Below are 22,928 nucleotides of genomic sequence, written 5' to 3'. Positions count from 1 at the left end.
ATCTACATACTTGTCCGATGACTCTTTATTAATTCACAGTGATTTTGAGCTCTTAATGCTTAGACTTGTGAACAATATATAGGAATTTTTGCATAATTCCTGATATCTTTGAAAACGATTTCTTTTATTCAACTAGCAAAAACTTCCTTGATAAGGTTTTGAGAGTATATGGATTTTTTAATATATTGTTAACCTACCTTATGAAATATATAGGTCAGGCTAACTAGAAACAAAGAAAAGCTATATTAAACAATGATTTTAATACCACAGCATACAAATATAAATCAGTATGTCAAGCCCCCTACTAAACTATGTGATTTTTCATATTGGCATTTGGTGGAGCCCACTAAGAGGAAAATGTGATTGAAGTATAAATGAGTTACTGCATCAGTCTCACTAAAAATATACTAAAGAGTTTTTATCTTCAAGATTCCACTAGAAATCAGGGACTGTGTTGCTTCTCTGGGTAGCATTAGTTTAATAAATAAATAAATAAATTCCAGTATGCTTCCATTGGCCAAGGTGGGTGATAAACCAAATTAATGAAGTCAGTACTCGGGTCAAAATACCTTTGCATATCAAAGCTATTATGAATTTAAAAATGTTTTAATATGGATGCTTCTAATTTTTAAAGGGACATTCTAAATGCCGAGCAAATGGCCTAATCATTTCAATCAATTTTATTAAGAACAAAATCATAAACCATTTGAATAATCATTTGGAGTTTATGGTAACAAAATGTGACCTATGTTAACAACAGCCAAGCTCTATTCCTCTCCCTAAATGGTTTTGCAAAAATAGAACTGTCACTGGTATTATTTAGCTTTCTCTGTGAGCACAGTATTCTCCACAATGTAGACTCCATGTCTCCTTCAGAGATTATAACCAAAGACCAGCAATTCTGGAGATAACAGGTTTCTGTCTTTTCTTAGTAATTCTGCATTCCAAGTTTGGTGAAACTGATAACAGAAAGAAAAATGAACAGACATACCCTTACTCAGGTTCTTTCCTCTTTTTAAAGATGGAGAATAAATCGCTTTATAATTTTATTGTTTTTCACTGTATTAAAATATTTGATGTAATTAAGAATATCTTTTGAATGGATAAAAGATATAAAAATGTTAAAAGGAAGCAAAGCTCATAGTTTCTAAGAGAAATAGTTATGCTAAATTCTACTCAGAAGTTCTTTATTGCACCTAAATTTCATGATTGCTTTCTTTCAGTAGTAAACTAGTTGCAATAAGCTTCATTTTTAAAGCAATTTATTGCTTATTACAAATGTTCTGTTTCCCAGTTATATTTTTAACACTCTGTGTTATCATGTCCTTATAGACAGCACAAATAAAATAACCAAGATCTGTAATATAATAGAATTTAAGTATTTAAATAAAAATTATTTTTAATTTCCACAGGTATCAAATGAAGATTTATTAAGATTACTGAATATTACTAAAAATTACTCTTTTTTTAGATCCAAGAAATTAGCAGAAATAATGAGCAAGAAAATGACTATGAAGAGCATATTATCTCATTGTCTACAAGTCCTCCCTGTAAGTTTTCCTGCATGTCATGTATATAAGTGACTTCTATATTGTGGTATATGTAACTGGAAAAGTAAGACTGAAGAGATGTGAAATGGTATTTAATTAAATAAATGCTTTTTATGGGTAAAATGGTAGAGATCTACTACATTATATTACTAATTTAAATACATTTAATAAGCTCAAAGTTTAATAATCAAACACCAGTTTTTTCAATCCAGAGAGAACACAAGTCATGCTGATATAAACATTCTATTTGGCAGTTATATTTTTTTCAGTTTTTTTTTTAACATAATTGCATTCTTTGCGGACCTTAGTTTTCTCAGTTATGAAGTGAGAAGGTTGAACTGAGATACTCTCTAAGGTCCTCATTGGCTCTAATAGTTGTAATTCTATATTCTGGTGACTGAAGACTAATTCGGTGATCCTACATCTTTATAAACCACCCATCATGGCAGGTTTCATTAGTATGCAATGGCTTGCTCAACATTTTCACCAGCATGTCTGCTAGGCATCTCACTCAATATTTCTGAAAATCCTGATTCCTGTTATTCCCAGACCTCTCCACCTGCGGACTTCTCCATCTCAGTGTCAATGCCTTCCTTCCGTTGTTCAAGTCAATCCAAAATCCTTGGAGTTACCCTTATAATTTTTCTTTCTCTCCTACCCCATATCCAATTTGTCATGTAATACTGTTGACTCTACATTCAAAATATTGCCAGCATTCAATCATTTGTCACCTCTTTCATTGTTATCTATCCTAGTCCACACTGTCACCAGGTCTCCCCTGGATTATGTCAGTAGCACAGCGGTTCTCAATGGAGAGCTATTTACCACCCCTTATGTGACCAATTTGGCAACGAACAAAGGGTTTTTTTTATTGTCAAGACATGAGGAGGGAGGATTGCTGCTGGTATTTAGTGGGTAGAGACACCAGGAATGCTGCTAAATATCCTGTTATGCACAGGAGAGCTCCTCAAAACAAGGGATTATGCAGTCCGAAATGTCTTTAGTACTCATGTTAAGAAATCCCATGATAGCAACTTCTGCACTTGCCTCCTCTCACTTGCTATGCTTTATGAAGGAACTAATCAGTTTTCTGCTCCAAATCCTCCTCTACTTTTCCATTGTATGCATAATCCTTCTCATCACCTATGATGCCTTAGATAATCTTTTTGTTGCCATCTCTGACCACTCTCTTGCTTGTTCAAGGCTGCAGTGACATCTCACACATCAAGCATGCTCCTGCCTCAGGGCATTTGCAATTTCTCTTCCTTCTACACACTTTTCCTCTTGTATCCTCATGGCTTTCTTCTATCATAACTCTCCACGATACCATTGCTTTTAATTTCCCTTTACCTGCTCCTCTTTTTCATTGCATTTATCAACATTTAACACTACAGTTTATTTTTCTGGTTGTTGGTTTATTACCTGTCCTCTCCTTCTAAAAGGCATGTTCAAATAGATCAGGACTTGTTTTGTTTACTGCTGATTGTATCCCCAGCACCTGTAACAGTAAATAGTCGATGTTTAATTAAACATTATAGACCACAAGTTTTTCAAGTGATAAGCAAATCAAATAAAATTAAATGCTTTGGCAAAATCAGTAAACTCCTTCAAATCTGTTGCACAACACACCTCCCCAAAATGCCAGATATTAAATTAATGAATTAATGCACCGAAGGTGATATATCTTATCATTTTTAATAATAATAAAAGTGATGATCAAGTCCGTGATAGATAATGATGATATATTCATCAAGACATTTAATCTTCAGAAGAACTGTCTGTAATAAGAAAACATAATTTCAGTTCTTTGCAAAGGAAAACCTCATTTCTACAGTTTGGAACTGGAAACTTTCTCATAAAGAAAGCTCTGTGTGACTGGGCTCAACTGTCAGGTTCCTTCGTGGAGAGGGGGTGAAGCACACAACACCCTATGTCAGCAGGTTTCTGTGGGCATCACCATTACCATCGAGTGCACTAAACCCGCTGACCCATTGATCTGACTCTCCAGCGCTGGATTCCAGGTTTGGGCATATTTGACCAGTACCATGGAGCTTCTGTTGCTTATTCGGTGTTAACAACACTGAATACATAAACAGCACTGTGACCATGACTAATTGTCTGTAGCCTAAATGTGATTCTAAGTTGATGACTGATTGGCCCAGACAGGAATAGTGAAGTCCTTTTGCTACCCTAAGCAGTGATTTCTTTTCAGTCATTCCATCATCTACTTCATCAACATTTCTTGAGGCTACTTTATTTCAGGGTCTGTGTTTGGTGTTAGTGGTAGAAAAATGAATGAGATCTGTGTAGACATATCATGCAAAAATGACCTTCTGTCTGCTCTGGACAGGCTGGTAATTAAAGAATCTTGATTCAGTTCTAGTACTGGAAGCTGTACCTTTCTTTTTTCTCACATGAGAGAAGAGAAAAAGAAAAAAGAAAATTCCATATAGTAATATGGGGTACCATCACGGGCATTATGTTTCTCCACCTAATTTTTCTCCCATTGCAGAAAAATTTCCATGTTTCAAGTCTTCATATTTAAAAAATAATAATAAAAATAAGTAAATAAATAAAGTTCTTTTCCTTCACAATCTGCTATTTGGCTTTTTAAGCTGTATTTTAATTTAGCGATATTTTAATACAACAATTGTTTGCACTGACAATAACAATTCATATATTCCAATGTCTGCTATAGAGGTTCCAAAGTCCATTCAGAAGTTCCAAAGTCTGTTTTAAATTTTTTAATCCTTTATGTTTTTAATATATTCACTTTCTTTTTTTAAATTTTATTTTAACATTCACGTATACATATTTATGGAGTACAGTGTGTTGTTTCAATACATGCATATACTGCACAACAAACCCTTTATTTGGAGATTTTTTTAATAAAGAAAATTTAATAAAAGTGTTTTTAAGATTCAAAGTTATCATATTATATTTTTTTCTATTTTCTTCCAGAGTAGTTAAAGAGCATATATTGTGCATACTATAAAAACAAATGAGGGCACGGCTGTTAGAGTGGAAGGAATTCAGATCATTTGGTTAAATTTTAGGATAAAATGCATTTTTTAGGTGAGAGAACTGAGCCTCAGAAAAATTTAACTACTATGGATGATTTGGATGCCTTCCTCATCAAAAAATATTAATGTTTTCCCAAGTAATATTTTCAAAAAATTGGTATGCTATCTATAATAAAATTAATATAATAAATTATAAAAATTATCATGGCATCTATAATTAAAATATAGCATATATAATAAGAATATTGAAATAATAACTAAATAAGAGTCAGAGATTCATTTCTATTCATCATTTATAAGCAAGTCAAGGTTTATTTCTTTTTTTTTTATGTTTTGCATCACAATACTTATTTAATTAGGTCACTTATACAGTTTTCTAATAAAATGCAATAATGCTATCAAATATATGAATCTGCTCAGAGAACTGCAGAGAATCAGAACATCATTACATGCATAAGTGTGTCATGTGCTGAGGTAGCGAGAGATAATGGAACTTTGACTGTTCATTTCGTTAATATTTTAAAAGCCCAGAGATGACTGTTCACTAAAGTTACGCATTTGACAGCTTTCCACTGTATCAGGTCGTGAAAGTTCTATTAGCAGCACTGCTACTTCTTACAAATGTACAAAACGTGAAATGCCTGCAGACGGTGTGTTTAACTAAGTCAGACAATCTTCATCATGAACAGCCGCACAGAACCCAGCATTTCAGCAGGAAAGCGGAAAGTCGTCCAGGCAGAGCGCGGCTGGGGCCGAGGTGAACGCAGCCCCCGGGGCAGCGGAGGAGCGTGAGCCGCACGCGGAGGCCGAGCAGGAGCCTCCCGAGGCCGGCGGTGGCAGCTCCGAGGACCCATGCGGTGACTGGCGCGTGTTCATCCCGAAGCCGAGCCAGAAAATGGGTCACCAGAGCCGCTCATGAGCAGCAGACCCGCCTCGTCCCACCGCGACCTGTAGCTGCCGCCTGCCAGCTGGAAAAACCTCACTTCACCTTCCACGGTAAGTTTAAGGTTGAAAACAAAACAAACAAACAAACAAACAAACAAACAAACAAACAAACAACACCCTTGACCGGCTGACACAGGTAGAGTGCAGAGGCAAATCGACGCAGAGCTCAGCTTTTGAAACCAAGAGCCGCTTTCCTCCTGCTCTTTCACAACTAAGGTCTGAGAAATGAGGCAAGAGATACCTGCTGCTAGATCTTTCTTTCTCTTTCCTCCTTCATTCCTCCCCTCCCCTCCCCTCCTCTCCCCTCCTCTCCCCTCCCCTCCCCTTCCCTTCCCTGACAGTCCTCTTTCCTGCTTCTATTTTTCCTGCCCCTGTTTCCCATCATGAAATGTCTCTGCCTGAAGCTTAGGGCCAGTGTTTAAAGATCGTCACCCTCTGTCAGGCACAACAGGAGGGCTACTTGCTCTGTCGAATGATTTTTTTGTTCTTGCTGTTTATTGTGGAGACCTCAACCAGTCATATTTCTCAGTACATTCTGTACAAGGCTCTTCTCTTCCTGTATTTTTCCCCTTTTATCCCTGATTTCACAGCTATTCCTCCACTCCTACTCCAGGCCCAGTGTAAGGCATTGTATATAAGCCTTTAAATAATTCAATAATCATGTATTCTTTTGATGAAATATATTGGGTTGTTTTGTACGTGTACGTGCCTTGACTTGCGTAAATGGCATTGTGGTGTAAATTGCATCTTTTTCTTACTTTTGCTTCAAGGTCTATCCACGTTGCTGTGTGCATGTCTCGTTACTTCCACTTGCTACATAGATCACCATGGTGCACACATGCCACACCAGCCTCTGCCACCATGCAACCATGTACACCAGTGGTGGGGGGGAAGGACTTCCCTCCAGGTAGAGGAGATAAAGAAGTCAGAATTACTTGTCCCAATAGGGACAGCTACATAAAGTACCAGATATCAAAAGGCAGTCCCTGTCCTTGAAAAAACTGGTAACACTGGTGGGAGGTAAACCGTTGCACTTAGGTCCCCTGCCATATGCCCACGTGGCTCCTGGGCTTCCCTTTATAGCACGTCACAGCTGTAATCGTACGGTTATTGGGTGATTATCAGTAAGTACCTGAGAGCTCCTAGGGGGCAGGACTATTCTCCCTCATTTGCTGCTACGTCCCCAGCACGTGGCCTGGTGCCTGGGGAATAGGAAATGCTCTGTAGATCTTTATTGGATGAGCCTAGTAATTAGTGCTAAATTGATAATGATGATGATATAATGATTAAAGGCATGGGCTTGGGAGTCAGACGAATGTAGAGTTCAGTCCTGACTGTACCACTGGGCAGTGCAGTCAACCTCTCTGAGTCGCCTGTCCCTGCTGGAAAATGAGATACCAGAGTTGCTAGGATGATTATGTGACATGGTACGGACCGAATGGCTCACAGGGGATTCTGCACTTAGTAGGATCTCAAAAAAACAAGATATTTTCAACCCAACATAGTAGTCCTCCCTCATCCTTGGGCGATCCATTCCAGGATCCCCAGTGGGTGCCTGAAACTACAGATAGTACCAAACCTTATACGCACATATATATTTTTTTATCTGATAACCAAGATGGCTACTAAGTGACTGAGGGGAGTGTAGCCTATATAATGTGGAGACGCTAGGCAAAGGGGTGATTCACGTCCCAGGCAGGTAATGGCACAAGATCTCATCATGCTATCAGAACAGCATGTGATTTAAAACTTACGCATTTTTTATTTCTGGAATTTTCCATTTAATGTTTTTGAACTGAGGCTGAACATGGGTAATGGAAACCATGGAAAGCAAAACCACAGATAGGGGTTGAGGAGGCTACTGTACCACAGTGGTTAAGCATCATGCACGTGCTACAGCAGTGTACACAAGGACCCAGGGTTAGAGGCACTCTGGGTATCGCAGGCATTAGAGTGGTCTCTTCCTTTGTGTGCAAGTGTGCTTAATGCAAATAGTAGCTAAAAGCAAAAGCAGTGGATGTAATGCTCTTAATAAATGGCCGCAAAGAGAAAATTCAATATAGGATGCCATGGCTTACAGAATTAGGACCATGGGTTGCGAGGCCTGTCTCAGCAGCACCGGCCATTTCACAGCAGACTGAGAAATGCAGAAAAGACACTTACAGAAACAACCACAAGTACCTACCTTGGGAATAAGAACCCAGAGGAATAGCCTTCAGTTATACCAGGTACTAAAATGGGCAAAACCTTATTTTTCCATTATTCATTGTTGGAGGGTGGTCACATTATAGATGCTGAACAAAATTTGGAAGAAGCAAGAAAAGGAGATGGAGTAAGTAGAAAGCAGGACATGAAGTTCAAAGGTTTTCACCAGTACAGGGATCCACAAACTCTGGCCTATGGGCCAAATGCAGCCCACAACCTGTTCTCGTGAATAACCTTTTACTGGAACACAGCCACACCCACCTGCTTGTGGATTGTCTATGGCCACCTCCAAATGGCAGAGTTGAAGAGTGTGAGAGACCATCTGGCTCCACAGAGCTTAAAATATTTACTCACCCTGTACAGAAAAAGTTTGCTGACTCCTGGATGAGAAGGAGGGAGACAGAACATCATGTTTACAATAATTTAACAATAAGCTGTGCACCTCAACAGGTCAGGTGACAGTCAGAGAGGAAACGAAGACCTAGAGAAGCAAAGTGTAACCTCCACATTTCTGATCTTTGTGGAGTATGCATAAAGCAAATGTACTTCACAGGGTCTGGTTTTCCAAAGCCTCGCAGCTTCAAATATTGACCTTGCAAAGGACAGGAAATTTTCCCCAGTCTGTTGTATCTGTTGTAAGATAAAGAAGTGTAACACAGTAAGGTTGCTGGCTCAAAGACAGACAAGTTACTGATTGATATGTAAAGATATTGGGAAATTGCTGTAAGAAGAGAATGTTTGCTAAAATCAAGCTTTTGTTGCAAATTGCATTATAGAATGTCTCCTTGCCTGTCTTACTGAATGTTACCAGCTTCTATTGTTAAACTTGTTAAATTATGCTTAGCAAAAACCCCACCTATGTTTTCTTCCTGTAACTTCCTGGTCTGGAGAATAAATACAGGAAAAGAACCCAAATTCAGGGTTAATTTCCCAAATGGAAGGAATGCCTTGCTCTTGAGGATTCCAGATTAACCCCTTTTTGGGGCTTCTCACTGCTCAGAAGAGATGGGCTTTGAGTAATCTTTAGTGGCCCCATCACCCAGGGGGCATCAAAAGGGGTGACAAATCTGTGGGAGGCAAAGCAACAGATCTTTACTAGTCTATACAAGAAGATTTTTTTTTAACCTTTCAATATCCCAGTACATGGGCTCAGATCAGGTAACTCATTCCTGACAAAAGTTTGTTCACAAAGTCCGAGCAGAGGCCCTCAAGGTTCTCAACTCCTGACTTTCCACCACCCAGTAAAATCAAACAGACACAAGGAAACGGATTTCTAAGGAATGTGAGCAGCATCTTGGACGTCTAAACCACCAATTACTGACCTCTGTTCACAGCTAAGTGGCAGGACCTGTAATTTAGCTGCAAAACTGACGTGAAATCTGACCTTGAGCACGTGGAGCTTCCCTTTCAAATTCTCCAGCCCCCTTGGGTACATCTGTGGAAACAGTCCATGAAGGGCGGTGGACCTGAGACTGCTTCCCTCCAAAAATCCACCCTTACACCAAGCTTGGCTTACAGGGTATGGCACCAGCAATTACCACAAAAACACCCACAGAAACACCTTCTGTTACCACGGTCTTTCTCTTATGAGGAAAAGAAGCAGAGACATTTGTTAAGGCACCCAAGAAAGAATTCAGATTAAGAGAGCAAAGAACTGAAGAGTGTGAATGTGGTTTGAATTCTTTCCTCCCTTTCAAGAATGAAATCTTTCCAGGCTTTATTTTCCTGAGCTTTAGAAAAGGGTGATGCTAACACCAACTACCCACAGTCATAGGGTCATCTAGAGGGTTACTGCTGGTCTTTCACGCCACTCTTGCTGAGCATTGCAATTTTTTATTGGGCCCCCAAAGCAGGGTGTTTGTTCGTAGACTCTGCCGATGCCCCTCCTGCTGTCACACCTTCGTTATCTGAGGCCTTCTTTTAGCTCCCTGGAGACCCCTTCCTTCAGCCACTGGTGATGCAGGGTGTTGCCCCATAAGCCTCCCTCCCCACGGGCCATCCTCAGGGCCCCCATCGTGTGTGCGGCTCCTTCACTGTCTTCTAGGAAGGATGGGCTCCTCAACCAGCAGGCTCCATGACACCCGCCTCCAGGCTTATTTCCTTAGGATGAATTTCAGGAAGAAGAATCGTTGGCCAAAGAATCTGTCTTTTACATACTGACTTGGAAAAGCTTTTTATATATAAAGGACACTGGTCCTATATCTGTAATATAGATGGCAAATATTTTTCTTTTTTGTGAAGTGACATTTTGCTTTGCTCAGGAGATTCACGGAATTAATCGTTTATAGTCAGAGCTGTTGAAAATTTCATTTACTGTCCCTGCCTTTGTGTTATTTTTAGAAAGGGCCTCTCAAACACCAAAATTACATAAATATTTACTTAAATTTCTTCTACTACTTGTAAGGTTTCATATTTAACATTTTATCTCTTTAATCCATCTGGAGTTTATTTTAATACTTGGATTAAAGTAAAAAGCTTACTTAATTTTTTCCAGATAGGTAAGTAGTTTTCCCGGTAAATTTAATAATCTTTTCTTTCCTTGCTCACATAAAATGCCCCATTTATCATATATTAAATAATTACATACACTCGTGCCTGTTTCTGAATTTCGTATGCTGTTCCTAAATCTGGTCTGCCTCTTTTTGCAGCCTAACTATGTAGCATCCTAGTATCAATATGTGACAATAAAAGTAAACTCATCACCATTTTCAGATACTATTTTCAGTTTTTCTTAGTTATTCTCCCCCAGTTACTCCTCCAGCTGAAATTTGTAATCACTTAGCAAAGTTGAAAACATGGGTTGGGCTGCAACTGAGATGCATTGACATTTCTCATGCACTTAAGTATCATTTACCCAGTCGTCCGACTTCCCGCCAGCAGCAGGATCCGTCTTTCGATTTAATCACCTCTAGCCACTCAAAAAAGTTTTTAAGGTTTTTTTTCCCTAAATATGTAACTCTTCTACACTTCCTCTTAAATTTAATTCATAGACATTTCTTACGTTTTAAAGCTATTGTGAACATCTTTGCAATGCCGTTTAATTATTTCCAGTGTATTTGTTTTTTTAGCTTTCTGTTGTAGCTGGATGCCTCACTACAATTGCTAATTGTCTGAATATTGTAAGCAATATTCAACTAATTTCTTAGTATCTGTGCATAACTCTGAATTTCGTTACCTTAAGGATAAACGAAGTGCTGTCACCTCCCCAGTATTTATTCCTCTCTTAACACCCTCCTGTTTCTCAACAACAGTAGGCAGGTGTGGTAATCACAAGCCTCTTTTTCCTGACTTTAATAGAATACCCCTTATTTACACAGTTAATATGATGTTGAAACAGATATTCTTTATCATATTAAGGAAGTGCCCATGGTTATCTGAGAGTTTTCGCTGGAAATAAATGTTGAGATTTCCAAGTGCCTTTTGTCTGTCTACCGAGATCATTAGTGGGAGCTCCCGTGTTCATCTACTTTGATTGAAAGATACAAACAGGTAACTACTATTAATCCGCCTTAATTTTTAGAATAAATCCAATTTAATTGTGAGATTATATTTATTGATATTCAAAATTGATGTTTGCTTATGGATTTTTTTCCTTTTCTTATTTCTATTTGTTTTAAAATTACTTATTATTATTCCTTAAAAGTTTAAAGGACTTGTCCATAAAACAATTGATTTTGTAGGACTCTGGGGACAACTTTTCCCAATTTCTTCCACAGTATTGGTCTGTTCTAATTTTCTACATCTCTTTCTTCTTAATTCAACTGCATTCCAATTTTCCATTTTATTAGCACAGTTATGCATAATATAATTCTTTTTCATAATATGATGTTCAAAATGTGAAAGCTTACCTCCTCAGTGTTCATAGATGTCTCAGTCAGTTTGGGCTGCTATAACAAAGTACCATAGACTGTGTGGCTTATAAATAATAGAAATTTATTTTTCACAGTGCTGGAGGCTGGGAAGTCCAAGATCCGGGTGCAGGCAGAATTGGTGTCTGGTGAGAGCTCTCTTTCTGGTTTGCAGATGACCATCTTCTTTTTGTATCTTCACATGGCAGAAGGAGATCTAGAGAGCTCTCTGGGGCCCCTTTTATAAGAGCTCTAATCTCATCATGGGGACCCACTCTCATAACCTAATCACCTTCCAAAGGCCCTACCTCCTGACTCACACTGGAGGTGAGGATTTCACAGCATCAATCTGTGGGCCTCGGGGCCTTGAGAAACCTGAGGAAGCAGAGGGTTCTAGTAGCTTGGACATGTGCCTCGACTGCTTACAATGAAGATGGGGTGGTTTATGATGTGAAAGTCACACACAGCTTGTTGTAGCTGGCATGGCCCAGGCATGCCATGGTAACAAGCACAGTTTCTCACTCATGCTCCGCCTCTTACAGGGGTAAAGGCTGTGCTGGTCAAAGACCCTCAGGGTTCTGGGCAGACAGAGGCTTCCCCAGTCACCATGGACCGTGATAGGAGGTAAAGAAGCATGACCTGGCACTTACAGCTTCAGCCCAGAAGCAAAACACACCATGTTCACTCACATCCATTGGCCCAAACAAGGCTGATGGCCACAGTCAACTCAGAGATGGTGGAGTACAAACTCACCACATGCTGGAAGTGAGGAAAACAGCCCCAATGACCACCATCCGCTCTGAAAGCCAGTGCCACTGCTCTACCATCGTGCCCAGAGCAATTCCCTCCAGCTCTGACTTCTGTGGCCCATGATTTGCCCCCTAAAGACAGTGGTATAGGAGGTTAGGGTTTCTGGAAGAGAAGAGGAGAAACATTCCAGGGGTGGGAAGGGTGGGAAGCTTTTTTGTGCTCATCAAATCACTCACCAGAAGTGACTGTTGGCTTTGCCAGGATGTGACCATATGAGAAAGAAAACCGTGATCTTGGGTAAGTGTACGAACCGCAAACTTATCTAAGGAGGATTTTCACAGTAATAACTGCTTATATCATAACAGGAATTATTCACTGCAATAAAGAACATCCAGCATTTTCCCAAGATGCAGAAGTGTGTGGCGCCCAGTTGTGTGGTCAGCACCAGTCCAGATGTTGTGGGAAGGTATTTTTTAGACGTGACTGACATCTACGTCAGTAGACTCTGAATAAAGCAGATCACCTTCCGTGATGGCGATGGGTCTCATCCAGTCAGCCGCAGGCCCTAAGAGAAAAGGCTGAGGCTTCCAGAAGAAGAAATTCAGTCTCAAGACTGCAACATCGACTTTCCTGATGAAGGTCCAGCCTGCCAGCTTGCCCTGCAGATTTCAGACTTGCAGGACTCCACCATCATATGAGCCAGTCCCTTAAAATAAATCTCTTTCAAAGGGGGGGGGGTGTGAAGACAGAGAGAGAGAGAGAGAGAGAGAGAGAGAGAGAGAGAGAGACTGAGACTGTTGGTTCTGTTTCTCTAGAGAACCTTGACTAATATAGGGAGAACCTTCAGGAGACAATTATTTCCTGTCTGTGAGACCACTCAGTAGAGATGCTGTAGAGCAGTGCTTGATCTGGGCTTTTCTGGAAAATTTGATAAAAGCTAATGACTCTCTCCTCAGGGGAAAAACCACACATATGCACGTGCACAGGATGTTGTTTAGAGTTTCATTGACTTCACGGTCTCTGAAGTTTATTCCATCCTCTCTGAGTCTCACTGAACCGCGATCCTTCCAACCCTGCAATTCTAACAAAGTCGCCTCGTATCACTGGATGACAGAAGAATCTTTTTTGTCACTTCTCCCTAACCTGTGGTGACCGTGTAGTAGCCGGCACTGCACACAGGAGGGACGAGTGTGATGCTGAGTGTCATGAGGGTGGACTGCGGTGGCGCTGGCGCAGGCAGTAGCAGCAGGAGCAGCCTTGGGGAGCGGCCAGCCAGGGTCCTCCTCCCACGCAGCCACCGAGGCCGTGCCTGTGAAAAAGAACAGGTCCTTTGCTGCCTGTAAGAGAAGTAGAAATAGTCAACCAGGACGAAAGAATGGTTTTAAATATTTGCATTGAAAAGAAAACATCAGGATCAATCCTACCCATGGGTGGGGCCTTCACAGTATAGTCACAAAGGAGGGCACCAAAAGCTATCTGCTGTCCCTGCCGCCTGCTCAAAAATAGGCTCTGCCAAAATGGGGCACTTGGGCACCTAGGAAGGTCAGGGTCCCCTGTCACAACCGGGACTTGGGTAAAGCCACAATTCGCTGGGGCTGTGTGGCCAGGACGTGGGCACTCAACTGAGGTCGCCTTCTCTCTGACTACAGTGTCTGTGTCTCTGAAAGAGCGAGCTCAAAGTGTCCTAAAGAGTCGTCCTAACAGTGCTCCTGAAACCCAAAGTGACGGGCCAGCTTCTTCTTCCTGATTCAAAGAAGTAGAGAGTGCTGGGGAGAGAACTGAGGTCTCCTCGTCGTTAGTACAGAACTAAACCCGTTTCCGAGCCTGACGTGTAACTGGCCCTTCTGTGGACTTTTTGATCCCCTCTAATTCCCTGTGTGTCTCGGAATATGTTGGATTTTGTTTTATTTTCTTAAACCAGTAACAGACCTCCAGTTTCCACTCACTTTATTTGAACAGCGTTTTTTTCTCTTAAGGAATACTGTTTCTGGAGCTGTTTCCATGTGAAGGAGGTGTGTGTGGCGCCGCAGGAAGCCACATGTCCACGGCCCACCCGCTTCTCTCACTGGGGCGTGGCCTCAAATAAGAACCTGCTGCTGGCCAGGTCAGGCAAACAGTTCCTGCGTGAGCAGTCAGCGTGGGGGCTGTGGCCTCACACGTCCCGATCCCTCCTCTTCCACAAACCCTCAGCCCAGAAGGGCCTGTCTCCCTTGTTAGCCTGCACAGGAGCCTGTGATTCTCCAGTGGAACACTTCTCACAACTGCAGTACAACAACTCATTACGTAGTTAGTGGTTTAACTCTTGCCTGCCCAGCTACGAGTTAGTCTCATGAACACATGACCAATTCAGGGTGGGCTTCACGGGTGAACAACCTGTGCAACTGCACAGGCCCCCTCTCAGGAGCGACCGTGCTGGTTAATGCTCTGCTGTCATGCTTTTGAAATTCTTAATAATTTCTGAACAAGAGACCCTGCAAGTTATGGAGCTGGCCCTGGACCTCAGTCTTTCTTGTTCTTTGATGTGTCCCAGCCCAGCACCTTGGCAGATTCTGGAAAGGGGGAAGATGACCACTGCTTCAGGCCAGGTTCTCAGGAAGCTGACTCTGAGATGGAGATTCACATGGAAATCCTTGGGGAGCCCTCCTGGGATAGCACCTGTGCTTGGGACCATCAGGGAACAAGCTTGGGCAGAGGGAGAGGGTGGGCTGATCAGGCATCACAAGGAAAGCACTCTGGGACAGAAGCACAGTCCTCGGCAAGGTGGCTCTCTTCACTGGTTCTCAGCTGGGGTGATTTTTCCCCTGGGAGACATGGGGTAACATCTGTGCGCATTTCAGTTTGTCATGACTGAGGGGAGGGCATCTGGAGGGTGGAGGCCAGGGGTGCTGCTAAACATCCTCCAGTGCACAGAACAGCCTCCACAACAAAGAACGACCAGCTCCAAATGTCAGCAGCGCAAGGTTGAGATCCCTGGCCAGGTGCGGGTCCGAGAGAGGATGAGGGCTGAGCTCCATGCAGGAGGCTTCCAGCAGGAGGCAGATGTGCCCTGCAGACTCATGGGGCCTCGGGGACAGCTCAGCAGCCCCTGCAGGGCAGCCTTGCATGGCCGGGCTGGGTGTCACAGACCAGCACCTCTCCCAAGAACTGGGTGGTCTCATTTCCTGGGGGAACTTAAAGAGTAAGGAAGTAGGACAAACTTCAGCCCTGGCTGCTGCAAGGGGACTGGAGATGACAATGGATGTGTTCCATTCTAGATTCCCCTCACATTCAGTGGCTACCTCTGCTGGCCTTTGTGGCACTGCATCTCACTGGCAGGGCTGGGTGGGGCTGTCATCCGAGCTTGGCTCACACTCGCACGCTGAGCCATACCTCTCCACAAATCTCGGCATTGTCCCTCACTCACCAGCTGGCCAGGCGCTCCAGGAGGGGTTGAGGGAGAGACACTGCTAAGTGTGGCAGGTGGCTGAACGCCAGGCCCTGCTTCTGCGGCGCACCTGTGCCCTCCAGCCTTGCTCACTCCTGGTTCCTAAAGTGTCACTTGCATGTTATGGTGGATGGCTTGGTTGGGCCCTCCAACCTCATGATGTGATGGATCTGATAGAACTCAGCTCATGATATGCAGCTCTGGCTTCAGGGTCACTTGGTGACAGTTTTGGCACTCCAGCTCTACCAGGGTCTAATAGCTCACCAGGAGCTGTTTTCCATGGAATGTATAATACTCTTCGGACGGCATGGCCTTGACTCAAGACCCTTGGAGACTATGTTCTAATTCTCCTATTGGGACTTGTCATGCATTCCACACAGCATCGTTTCCCCACACACAGATACCTCCTATACCACAGAGTTTGCTAAGTTGTACAGCAAGTGGCAGGAGCACTTCCTTGTACCACAGCCTGCTCTGCACCCCACTCAAAGCTGAAGCCTTTGTGTTGCCTGATGTAGCTGATTTGAGATAGGAGGTGCTCAGTTTCCCTGGGTTCAGGTTTCAGGCCACTCCCCTGGGCCTCACACCCCTCCCCTAGGACTCAAACTCCTCCCCTGGGACTCAAAGCCCTCCCCTAGGTCCTGAGTTACTGTTGTTTGTTGCACCTGTTGTGGGCAGCAATGCAGGAGGTGACCACGGGAGGCAGACATGTAAATTCAGTGGCTGAGCATGCTCAGCTGAAAGGAGTCTAATCCTTGAACCACCTTCCACTGGAGGCGCTAGAGAGCACTGAATATGTTCTAAGTATTTTTCAGTGTATATGTTAGAATTTGACCAATGAGCATGCTCCAAAGAGACCAACAGAGCACATGCAAGGCCTGGTTACAAACCAGTCACATAACTGGGAATACCCATTTAGTTAAATATTCATTGGATAGCATGAATATGTATAGAACAGTCAACTATAAAGCTGGAATCCAGGAAGAAGGTGGGGCTGCAGCTCACTCTCAAGCCAGCCTGCACTTTGTCTGTGAAGTGTGTACTTCTTTCTCTTTGCATTAAACGTGTTTTCGCTTTCTACTCCAACTCTGCTCTTGAATCCTTTCCTATGGTGGAGTCAAGAACCTGGTAGAGGACAGGGTCAAGGTCCAGCATCCAACCTCCCTAGACCCTCTCCTCTGGCATTGTATTGTGTCCTTCAAAAAAGATGTGTCCAAGTCCTAAACCCCAGTACCTGTGAATATGACCTTATTTAGAAATAAGGTCTTTGCAGATGTAGTTAAATTATGGATCCTGAGATGAGATCATTCTGGATTTAGGATGGGCTCTAAATTCAATGACCAATGTTCTTATAAGAAAAAAAGAGGGAGATTTGAAACATACAGAAATGCACAGGGAAAAAGTCATGTGAAAATGGAGGCAGAGATTGGAAAGATGCTTCCACAAACCAAGAAATACCAGGGGCTACCAGATGCTGGAAGAAAGGATCTCTCTCTAGAGAGAATAAAATTTTTGTGTGGTGGTCCTTAACTCTTCATGATTTATCTTCAGCAGGAGCATGGCCCTGTTGATACATTGATTTTAGACTTCTGGCCTCCACAACTCTGAGAGAACACAGGTCTGTTGTTTTAAGCCACCCAGTTTGTGTCATCTGTTACAGCAGACCTAGGAGACACTGCACTTGGTATGTGGGCCAGGTATGGAGTGTACTATCTCCAGAACCTCTTAGACACCATGCTACCTTCTTTGTGGTGGGAGATACCAGAAGCAATAGTGTGTCCTTAACTTTGGAGGGATGTCCTGGTATGCCCAGACCCCTGAATCCTAACATTTTTATTGTGTGGTGGTCCTTAACTCATCATGATTTATCTCCCACCTTGTAGAGTGCATGTGTCTTAACTTAGCCTCCAATACACTTGCCATATCTTGCTTCTCTGCTCTGATTAGCAGGAAGTCATCAGTACAGTGGGCCAGGGTCATGGTCTGCAGGTGTCTCTCAGACTGTATTATCACCAAGAACAGAAGAGCTGTCATAGCTCTATGCAGAACCCTCATTTACTGTTGTCTGTTCCAAAGGAATGTGGATTGTTTCTGGTCCTCCATTAGGGATGGAAAAGAAGATCAATGGCTATACCGTTCATGTGCTTTTGCAAAAACGCCACGTCTGGCACAGCAGCTTCAACTGGGGTGATGGTTGTTGAAGTTGCAGTAGTCCGCTGCTGTTTTCCAGGACCCATCTCATTCTTCTGGGGAACAACTGGTGAATTAAATGGAGATTTGATTGGGGATTACCAACCCTACGTCCTTTAGCATTTTAAGGGTGGCACCCATCTCTGCCATTCACAGGGGATGCGGTATGTTTCTGATCTACTCTCTTCACTGGGGGAGGGGCCGAGCTTCAACCTGGCCCTATTGATACATGTTCCCCACTCTTGCGGCTCTTCCTCCACAAGCCAATGAACCTACGCAAGAGTGTGCCAATTATCACGCATGTCTATTCTAATTACATGCTCAGGGATGGGGAACATGACTATTGGCTGGACCTGTGGCCCCAGGGGACTCATGTGACTCTGGCCAGGGATAGGATACTACTTATTACCTGGCTTCCATATGCCCCATTCTATTGAGGGTGGTGAGCATCATGATATTTGGGATCACTGGGTATTAATGTCAACTTGGATCTGTGTCCAACCATCCTCAAAATATTTGGGCATTCCTTCCTGTTTCCCCAGTGGTCAGTGAACTGAGTAAACAGCCTTGCACCCTTTTGGAGAAGGATGAGGAACATGTGCAGTCATGGTGTGTGTGAGGTCTCATCCAGGTGGCCTGGCCCTACTTCTGTCAATATGCTCAGGTCTGGAAACTGGGCAAGGGGATCTCGACCTTTTATGGAAACAGCTGTCCTGAGACTCCTGCTCACCCATCCTTGACGTCTACTGGTTTACAGATGAAGTGATCACTCTCTTGCTGCCGGCCCATTATTCTTGCCTCAGGACGTTGTCACCACCACAGCTGTCTGCAGGGCAGGCCTTCTGGCTGCCTCCCTAATCTCGCCACTCCTCAGGATAACTGATGCGCAATACTCTCACCTGGCCTCTGTTTTCAGGGCCTCGTCCCACTGTCATCAGGTAGCCCGCTTCTGTGACCACTTGTCCCAGGGTCTGCCTGGCGTGAGGAAGAAGGCTGCCACCGAGCTCCTCAGGGTTGTGGGCACGTTCCTAAGTGCTGAAGTGGGCAGAGACCCCTCACATCCCTCCTGCAGAACATGGTCATCTGCTGGGATTTCCGGTCTCGCCTAATCAAGCTGCTCCAGCAGGCCACATTTCCTGAGCCTTCTGGGTTCGTTCCTCTACCACATGCTGTAGCAACATGGGCCTTTCTGCTTCCCTTGGTGTTGACCATCGTTCTTTCCAGCTTCTGGTAGCATGTCAGCACTATCCCTGGGCTCCTGACAGGGTTCCAGACCTCGCATCCTAGAGGGATCCTCCTGTCCCCAAAGTCCTCCTTATCTGACTCCAGCTCTGGTTCCCTCAGCGTCTGGTCCCACATGTCCTCCCAATTCCTGCCTCCACGATGTCTGGGTGGAAGCGACCCTAAGGAGGAGTTTCTTACCTGCTCTCACAGGCCCAGCACACCTCCAGCCAGGTTCTGGGGTGACTTAACCCTAGTTGGGGGTCTAGGGTGGCTAGAAGGGCAGGGAGGACAGATCCAGAGTGAACATGTGTGGTCTTACAGGGGAGAGACCTCTGCGTTGTCGTCACAAGGGGATGGTGCACTAGCCTTGGACAGGGAGAAATGGGTTGCTTCTGTAGCCCAGAGGGTTCCAGGGATTTAAGATTTCCAAGTGCATCCACCCAAATGTCCCCACTATGACTTAGACTCCCATTTCCCAAGCAGTTCCCTGACCCTGGCTCAGCAGACATGCTTAGTCTGAGAATTCAACTTTCTCTGGTCATTCTTATGTTCAGCTATGAACCTAGTGTTCACCTGGTGCTCTCCTCCTCTGCCCTTCAGCTGCAGGATGTGAGAGTCTCTCTACATTTTGCCAGGTAGGCCTCCAGCTCTCACACCCAGCCTTTCTCTTTTGAATAATCTTTCAGTCTTTCCTTTGTTTTGTGAAGAATCTGTAGCTTCTGGAAATAGCCTTTCCATTCCACTGTCCTTATCATTTCCAGTTCCTCCATATATCTCAAACACTTGACACATTGGAACCTTTAGTGCCACTTTTTCTATCACTATGACATCCCTGTCACCACTGCCACCCTCTTCCAGAGGCCACCTACAGGGAATGCCAGGACTCTTGTGACCCACAGCTGGGGACACAGCTCTGGAGTCCTTGCAGCTTCTGCTGCCTTGGATGACTCCTGGGGCCACAGCTACAGATGAAGGTCCCCGCGAGGAGGCCTCCAAGGCAGGTAGCATGCAGGAACTCACTAGGGAGCACCCTCGGGAGGAACAGACCCAACAGAGGACAAAGATCTAAGCCCACCCTAGGGGTGCTGCGGAGCTGGGGTGTCCTGTAGAGCTGCTTCAAATTGGAGGAAGGGGACCAAGCCTGAATACCCCACACCAACTGGTTATTTGGACACTGGTTGTCCCCAGTAAGAGGGCAGGAACCTTGAATGAGGTGGCTGTCTTTAGCTAAGAACAGTATTGCAGAGGGCTAAGAGCTAAGCTCCGTCAGCCAGCAGTGCTGACAGCCACTTCTGGGCAGGTTGACACAACATCTGCTGCTGCTGCTGCTGCTGCTTCTATCAGTCCCCACAAGTGCAGTGAGCTTAACATATAGTGTAAGGTAATGTAACGTAAGTAATATATATCATACATTGTTGTACATTATAATATACATGTAATACACATATCATTATACAGAACACATAAACATATAATATATAATAAATAATAATTATTATTGTGTAATATATCATATATATTATAGAATTATGTATTATATATAATTACATGTAATTACATAATTATATATGAAATTATATATAATACATAATTATATGCAATTATATAACATGATGCAAATAATATATATTACATGTTATAATATACATATATACTATAGAATACATAATTATATTAACATAATTACATATAACGTAATTATTATAAATGATTACAAATTATATCATGATACATAATTAATATATTTACTATATATTATATATCATAATATATTATATATACATGTATATCATATGTATATTATACGTATATTATTGTATTTTACTGCATTTGTGAAAATTGATGTAAGTAGCAGTAGTAGAAGCTGTGTAATATCACATACTGCTGTGTAATAGTTATATGTATTATATTTTAAATTCTGTTAGGTGTCATATGTTATATTCCATTGACTTTTATTAATGGATATTTAATTATTATGAACCTGATCTTTCCAAGATCTTAGGATCAAGAATGTACTGGGTTGGCGGTAGAGTGACTGGCAACTTCATCTAATCTTAGCAGAATCAAAAGGAGCATCAGAACTTGTCCACCACCCCCACCGTCTCCATTCACTTTGGAGCTGGACTCTGGCAGGAAACACTGGGTCCCCCAAAGGCCAAGCTCAGCTGGCTGTCAGCTGGAGCACAACTTTGCTCCTTCCAGACAGCCCTGCTGGCTCCAGCACTGGCAGCATGCAGCTGGGTAGTGGCCACAGAGGTCTGCCAGCTGCCACGCCCACGCTCTCCTGGAGCCAGGGAAAGCACAACTTTATGGTCGCCAGCAATGACCTGAAGACCGCAGTTCTGAAACATGGTGCAGTCAGGTCTCAACACACGAGAGTGGAGCAGCTCTTCTCAAAGGCACTGATATTTGCCTCTACGAGGCATTGTGTGTGCAGGGTGGATAGATTTTTGTTTTAAGTTATTTTAATTTTTGTCTCTTGCAGACTTACCCTCTCAATTGTATTTTGCTTAGACAAATTGGGCTTTGTTCCCTCTGTGCTCTCTGGCTGAAAGACAGAGTGTCCAGAAGCTAGCCCAGAATTAAAGTTAGATAAAGAGCAGATCACAGTCCTGCTGATAACCAAGACTTTGCTAATTAATTTCTGGGCTTAGTTCTCTGGCACAAGGGAATGACTGTTTTATTTTAAGCTCATGGTGTGCCTAGGTCTCAAGCCTATCTAAGTTTTGCAGGTGTACCCAATAGTAAAACTTTGAAACTCTTGCCACCGCAGTCCCGGCAATGCCACCAGTGTCTCCAGTGCAGGCCACAGCGTGTTTCTCCCATTCTCATGTCTGCACCATGGGATGAGGCATAGGCCCTGCCCATACTGAGCCCTCCTGATAGTGGCAGCTGTAGAGCTGGGGCTCTTGTCGGAATCCTGCCAAAGTCGCCAATTGTAAAGCTACTCGACTATGCCAGTTGTTGAGCTAGGGCTGGGTCTGGAGCTCACAGACCCCTCACACACCAGGCTGGGTCACCAGATCCCTTACACGCAGGTCTATGAGCTAGGTAACCAGCAAACAGGTCCTTGGAAGCCATAGGTTGGAAAGCATGGCTGGTGGAGCAGCGTCTGACCGAGGTAGTGGCCAGCAAAGCCGCAGTGCTGCGCATGCACACTAACTCTGCCCACACACAACCTATTCACAGCAAATGCTCAGCAAGATTCTGAACATCTGAGGGGCCCTGACCATTTTCCTATATTTTCCCAACAATCCACCCTTCAGGGTCCCTCACTGTATAATCTACACATTCAGAATCTTCCACGACGTTCCCTTAGCAAGGATAAATGACCCTTACACTCACACATTACACATTCCATCCCAGTCCCAAAAGTCTTTAGCTTGTTGCAGCACCAACTCAAAAGTCCAAAGTCCGAAGTCTCCACTGAGATCAAAAGCAAAAGTCCTTCCAGCTGTGAACCTGTAAAGAGTCAAAAACAAGTTTATCTACTTCCATGATACAGTGGGACAGACACTGGGTACACAATCCCATTCCAGAAGGGAGAAATAGAAAGGAAAAACAGTCCCCAAGCAAATCCAAAACCCAAAACAAGGCAAAGGTTAAGCACACTGGGGCATCTGGACCCGTAAAGCATTTGGCAGCCTCGCTCCCACAGCTCCGCCAAGTGCAGCCCATTGAGCTGCCCTGGTCCCTGCAGCTTTTCCAGGCCGGTGCTACACACTGCCATCAGCCCCACAATTCTGGGCTCCTGGTGGCAGTCCTAGGA

The 22,928-nt window shown here is 43.5% G+C and overlaps 1 pseudogene; it reads left to right on the top strand.

Annotated features, from left to right (window-relative positions):
* Window positions 1-504: 504 nt before the first annotated feature.
* The window catches only part of LOC134378217 (B-cell scaffold protein with ankyrin repeats-like), a 64,190-nt pseudogene continuing 41,766 nt past the window's right edge, over window positions 505-22,928 (top strand).

The sequence above is a fragment of the Cynocephalus volans genome, chromosome 5 (genome assembly GCF_027409185.1).
Source record: "Cynocephalus volans isolate mCynVol1 chromosome 5, mCynVol1.pri, whole genome shotgun sequence".
NCBI classification, from domain to species: domain Eukaryota; kingdom Metazoa; phylum Chordata; class Mammalia; order Dermoptera; family Cynocephalidae; genus Cynocephalus; species Cynocephalus volans.
Note: the sequence above shows the minus strand (reverse complement) of the source record. Positions and strands in the feature narration are given on the sequence as shown.